The sequence below is a fragment of the Neopsephotus bourkii genome, unplaced genomic scaffold (assembly GCF_033783945.1).
Source record: "Neopsephotus bourkii isolate Nb327-2 ecotype Australia unplaced genomic scaffold, CSIRO-AGI_Nbou_v1 NB_994, whole genome shotgun sequence".
In the NCBI taxonomy this organism is placed as follows: domain Eukaryota; kingdom Metazoa; phylum Chordata; class Aves; order Psittaciformes; family Psittacidae; genus Neopsephotus; species Neopsephotus bourkii.
The window spans coordinates 2786945-2793457 of record NW_026901486.1 but is presented as its reverse complement, the minus strand read 5'-3'; the positions used below and the strand labels follow the sequence as shown (position 1 = coordinate 2793457).

At 44.6% G+C, this 6513-nt stretch overlaps 1 protein-coding gene across 1 annotated transcript in view; it reads left to right on the top strand.

Annotated features, from left to right (window-relative positions):
* Window positions 1–6297: 6297 nt before the first annotated feature.
* FAM53A (family with sequence similarity 53 member A) overlaps window positions 6298–6513 on the top strand; it is a 71890-nt gene continuing 71674 nt past the window's right edge. The window contains exon 1 of the mRNA XM_061359794.1: window positions 6298–6448. The gene's annotated coding sequence lies outside the window, so the exon portion shown is untranslated. The remainder of the gene's footprint in view (window positions 6449–6513) is intronic.

The following is a 6513-nucleotide window of genomic DNA, read 5'->3' as shown; positions in this document are numbered from 1 at the left end:
GAGAGACAGGCTGCAATTTTAGCTTGAGCAGAGGTGGCAGGTCTGGAAGCACGAGTAGAAATATGGCATTTGAATTGCCTTGTGCAGGTGAAATTATCTAGAAATATAAAATGTAAAAGTAAAGCCTTCAATACTTGAATACACCTGATCATTTTATGCACAAACCTACATGAATTAGGAAGAATTCATGTTTAGAATCTTGCACATATATCACTGTGCTCGGCTGAAATGCAAATGGAAATTCATCCTTAAATCCCTGGTTTGATTTTATGATTAAAATAGTTCCTTATTTATCTAACCACAGTCAATTCAGGAACGAGATGAAGTTAAATACAGATATTACTGTTTTGTAACCACTTTGTTTTCCAGTAAAGTTTCATATTTGAAAGATCTTTGTTTTCTGGAAACTGGTAAAAGATATTTAGGCATGACACAACGTTGCATATCTTCCATGACTTCTGAGCAGATATTGAGGCAGAAAAAGGAAAACAGTACTGATGCAAGTATAAACAATTCTTACACTAGGAAGGTACTTATCCAGTGTGTTTCCACAGGAAAATGAGTTTGCTTCTTGCTCCCTCAGACTTTTGGATAGGTAATAAAAGTACCAGACCAGTGCTAACTACCATCGCCTTAAAATAAGCAAAGCAAAAAAACCCAAAATGAAACAAAACCAACCAAAACCAAAACTGAAACATACCCCTAAAAACAACTCATAAAAAATGAGCAGCAGATGAAATGGCTCACGCAGAAATTCTGTATTGAGAATGGTGAAAAGGAACAAGTGTGCTATGTTGTGCAGAGCATGGTTTATGTAACAGGGCTTATTAATCAAATTTATTTGTTAGTGGTCTGTCTTCCCTATGTCTTGCATTGGAAATCACTGGGGGAGTTTGCAAGAGCTCCTTAAGCCCTCTCCTGACAGAAAACATGCAAGGCTGAGAACTCAGGCAATCCTGGCTGCAGCAAGATGCAGGTAACTGAGGTGCCTTCACTGTCCCTCGCTTTTTTCAAGCAGAGACAAGTTGGGGAAAGGTTGTGGGCTGAGAAAAGGCTCACTCAGGAGGTGAATAAGCCATTTGGTCAAGCAGGGAACATCTAGGAAGGAAGTGCTGTATATTGCAAAAAGAACAAGGCACTTGGAAATGTATGTAGGAAGGACTAGAAACTTGAGTAGGGAGAAGATGCTTTGGCTGAACTCTTAGCAATTTAGAGTTCTCATGAGTGGGGCTGTTCCTAGGGGACTGCAGTGAAAAACAGAACAATGCTGTATTGGCTCAGCACTTGGAACTTGACTTGCCCTTTTTGAAATCCTGTGGCTAATTCATACCCTGAAAAATGAAGTATATCCTGGCCAGATGGCTCAATTTAAGAAGAAGTAGGCAACTGTGTAGCTGAAATAGCAGGCAATGGAGGTGAAAGGCTGGGTGTAGGAAAAGTCAGCTGTGTACAGGGGGCACGGGATGGAGTCACCCTTCCATGAAATCCAATAAAACCTGATCTGGTCATGATTAACTCACCATTTTCAAAATCCTTTTAAGAGCTCACAAAGAACATAATGTCTAGTCAACTTGTAGTGGTATACGAGAGACCCCTGACTCTAATATCCCAGGACGTCAGCCCTCTGCTTTTTTCAGGTTTTGATGCTAAACACTGCTTTGCTTCTCCGTTCCAGCTTATTTATTTAGCATTCTTACTGCTTTATCTCATTTATAACAAGCCCTTGAACATTAAGGAAAAGTACATTATACAGAAAACTCATCTGTTTGAGCAGTCTGAAGTTTACATTAAAAGGTTTACATTAAAACCATCAACTGATACATATAATTAGTGGCAGAACTTCCTCTTGTGCCCAGAACCTGTATGCTCAGCTGTGAAACTGCTGAACACAGAGAATGGAGAAGTGTGAAAAGCATCTTTCATCAGGCTCAGCCATGCTCAACCATCTTCCCAAAACATGCAGGGTATCACAGGACCCCTCAATACTAAGCAGTGTCTCCTGTATCTGCTCTATGTCAGTCTCCAAAGTCAGTCCAGTTTCTTTCTTCACTCCCTTGCGAGGGGACTCCCTGAGCAGAGAGATGGAATCCACATTGCCCCCTTGCTCCCAAGGGTGAATACAAAGTGACCCTGAGGGAAACATGAAGAATTTGATTGGATCTGGAATTTTTCTGACAGACCCTGATAAATTTGTCTTTTAAAACAGAGACCCCTTTACCATTACACGTATTTATTTTGGGGGGAAACAGATGAATGATTAACAGTGATTGCTACAAGAGAAATACCATGATTTGGGGTAAATCTCCCTGAGACTTGCTATGCAACTCACTTGTCTTGCTTCTATAACACACTACAAGAGGACCACTATATGTAGTAAACACACTAACTTTTGGCTTACTAATGCTGTGCTCAGTAAAAAGTGATCAGTGCACACAGCAAAGTACCATTTGACCAACTTGAAATCGTGTTGGAAATGCTCATCTGAACCTTACAAACAGCTGTGTCTAAACTATTTCTGCACTTCATTTCTTTAACTATGTCAAATAGCTGCTGGGCTCCTTGTCTGTAAACAGTATGAAAATAACAATAAAAAAAGAACTGAGTTGCATAGTCTCCTCTGTTTCCCTTCTTGATCTGAGGTGGTGATTTGCCTACAGTGCCAGCTCTGTAGTATCACACAGGTGGCATTAAGGTCTACCTGTTGTTTTTGTGCAAGATGAAAAGCCAGCATGTCACTAAACCTATCCACCATGTTCTGATTAAGGAGGGGGAAACATTCCCTTTCTTGAATAATCAGATCTAGATGTTTAGATAGGGTATAAGAGGAACTTGTGGAATTCCTTTACAGAAAATAGGGGTCAAGATGGACCAATCTGAATACACAATCTGTATATGTAGTGGAAACTTCTATATGCTCTCTCCAATAGTGAGTAAAATAATCCCCAGAAGGATATCTCAGAGTAATCATGCCAGGCATCGGTTCCCTTAGGTGAAAACCTTCTCCTGAGGTTCATTCTGATGGTACCTGTTTCAGCCTGCACTGCACTGTATTGCACAGACAGCTCTGTGTCTCTCTTTATTATTTTCTCTCTATTTTTAATTTAGAAACCTGCCTACATTTATGTCTCACTGTTCTGTTGGAAACAGATGGTCCTTCCTGGAGACACGCAGTTGAGTGAACAGACACCAACCACTTCAACATGTGGTAGCATGTTTGTAATTAGATATTTAAAGTGCTAGACAATTACTATCGAACCTTGTCATGAGGGAAATTTAGGTCTGTGTTTACCGAAGTCTGAATTATAAACTGGATCCCTGCCAGAGCTTTACTCTTGGGTATAAAAGACGACTATGGTTGAATACGGAATGACACTGATTAAAGCCACCACCTGTCTCTTATCTGATTACTCACTCCTGTCTCCCACCCCAGTCCCCTAGCTTTTGTTGACCATTGTATGGGATTTGCCCACGTGATAAGTTTTGGGATGCAAGCAGCTGATCATAGGAGGTAACCACCTCTGGAACATCACTAGTTTAGGGAGCAGCTTCCCACCCAATTCTGGACTACAGACTGGTAAAAGTATCTCCATGCCAAAAGAAGACAGTATCAGCCATTGTCGCAATTGGAAAAAAGCTAATAAATCATAGAATTATAGAATGGTTTGGGTTGGAGAGGAACTTAAGATCACCCACTTCCAACCCCGCTACCATGGGCAGGGATGCCTCACCCTAGACCATGTTGCCCAAGGCTCTGTCCAACCTGGCCTTTAACCCTGCCAGGGATGGAGCATTTACCACTTCCTTAGGGCAACCACTTAAAGTTGGAGAAAAGAATGGAAAACAATAAAAGAATTCAGTGGAGAAATTACAGGGGAGCATATAGAAAAGAAAGAAGATTTAAGAGTTATCTAATCCATAAGGTAATTTAATTACTGCATGGTTTTTGCCCTGGTTGGAAATATCCAGCCTGTGGAAGTTGAGAGCAGAGCACTAACTGCTCCTTCCACATGCCTCCCTCATCACTGCAGCCACGGCTGTGAGTAAACACTTGGAATCACAGCGTGCAGTTTCAGAAACACAAAGTTCCCTCTGGTTTTACCTTTACTTGCAGCAGAAATAGTGCAGGAGGGTGGGGGAAGTACTGTGGCTTAACTAAGAGAAACATTAATGTTTCAAAACTATGAAAACGATTGAGCTTGTAGGTGAGGGAAACCCAGTTTTATATCAAAACTCCCATGCCTGAGCTTTTAAACTCCAGAGGAATACTTACATATAATGGTTGTGAAAGATGAAATTATGACTTCATTTTTTTAAAATACCTAAATTGTTAGCTCTAAGTTTGGAGAGGGATTTAGCAATGAAATGCTTCAGGGATAACTTGTTTTCAGTGGGGAATTCTGTGTACAAAACTGATTAAAGAATGGAGCCATATCCCTGCCAAAGATACGGGCAGGATCATGAAAGCAGATGAACTACAATTTCCCATGCACTAGAATTCGCAGTAAAGGCCAGGAGCAAAATGAGCACAACCAGAAAGTATTTCAAGAGCCAGGGCTGAGCTATGGGAGAAAGCTGTGTACGTTCCTCCGTGTACCTATAATCGCTTGCAAGATCTTTCTAAAGAGAAGTAGGTGTTGATCTCACAGAGAACTAGCACACTAATTTAAATATTCATTGTATAATTTGGGAAAGTTATCTTGGAAAGCGATTTGAAAAAGATTTCAGACAAGGCTTATCAAAATATAACAAACACCCAAACCTTTCAAGAAACTGGGTAATGTAGGGATGGAGAGTGTAGAAGGTAGGAGAAGAGTGATAAAAAGCAAGCAGTAAAACCTTGTAATGCCCTTTTAAGTACTGGGTTTAACTTACTGGCTTCTTACAGTTAAAATTCAATAGCTCAGAAAGTAAGCAAGCCCATGTAAAGATTCCCCAGGAATACAGTTTTGGATTGGGCTCTGCATCACAACCATAACTGGGGTATCTGTTGCAGCATCACCTTGTAGTTCAGTAAAATCTTGCAGGATAGTAAGTTAAATTCAGCTGAAAAACGTCTGGGTCAAAGGAAAGGTGAGGGAGTGAAATACAACTCCATTTGCAAACACTGAGGAACAGGTTGCAGAAAGCTGAAATAACAGATGCTAGGCTGAAGGGATGAGAAGAGCTCGCTAATAGTTGCCATTAATAAAAAATACCTGTCCCTCAGTAATGTTAGGCCCGTAGGCAACAGTAAATCAGGGTTTGGTTTCTCATGATGTTAAGGATTATGCACCGCATAAAGCAGCCTCTGCCCTGACAAGTGTACAATGTAATTGTTGTCCAAACACATCCCACTTCCTTACTACGGCTGACTCATAACTGCTTCTGAAAAACTCCCATAGGAACATTCGTTGCACAGAAAGAAGCAGATGTCGGGTTTTCTTTGTTGCCTCCATTTTAAGAGACAACAGAAACCGCACCAGTTCGGTTCCATGTGGGACCCCTGGGGGATGAGAAAGCTGAGGTATTTGCAAGTCGCTCTCGAAGCTGCCAGCCGAGGGAAGCATGGAGCAAGCAAGCAGAGGGCAGTGTAACCACACCGTTACACACGGCCGCGCATCACCGGAGGCACCTGGGAAGAACCAGCTATGGGGAAAGCAACATGAGTTGGCTAGGACAAGCCGTGGCCAGGGCTTCAGTGGGAAGCCCAAGGTGTCATTCGTGCTCCCTCTGGGACTGACACAACCCCGTACTTTAGCCTCTATAGAGGCTCTGCCGGTGTTGCCAAGCTAGGTGCAACCTACAGCGCCAAGTCAGAGCCTGATGGCGGTCTCCTACAGCCTGAGGAAGCCCAAACCAACATGCTCGGGGTCGCTCCAGCCTAGGGCATCCCCAACCCCCGAGCCCCACCACCCTACGGTGAATGAAATGAGGAGGACAAGACCAGCCATCTTCCGCCCCGCCGAAGTGACCCACACCGCCCCCAGTACGCATGCGCAAATGAGGAGCGGGCGGTTGTGCGCACACGCATGCGCAATGTACCCAGCCGGACCCCTCTCACTGCACCACCCGCACACCCGCGTCCCTCTTGCGGCGTCATCCGGGGACGCGATGACGTAATCGCCCCACTGGGCGAGAAGCACATTGGCTCTGGCTGGCCAATGAGAGCAGGCCGGCCGCGCTGCCGCAATGCCTCCTGGGAGCTGTAGTCCCGTGAGCTCTCCCTCCGCTCCACCAGGCGTCACAACTGTGCGTTCCTACCGGTAACGGACACGCCCCCCGCCCTTTGTGGGCGGGGCCGATTTTCACCGCTGCCCTATGGTAGAGCGGGTCAAAGTTCGGCGGGCGGGCTGCCCAGCCAATGAGAGCAGGTAGTACGCGAGAGGGGGCGGAGCCGGCTGTGTTTTGTTCAATTGCCGTGGAGCACCGCAGTCCATACGCGCAGGGGAGGCGAGACGGGCGGGTGCAGGTACCGGCAGCCGGCGCTGCGGGAGGGACAGGGGAGGCCGCGGGGGCAGCGCCCGCCGGTGCAGG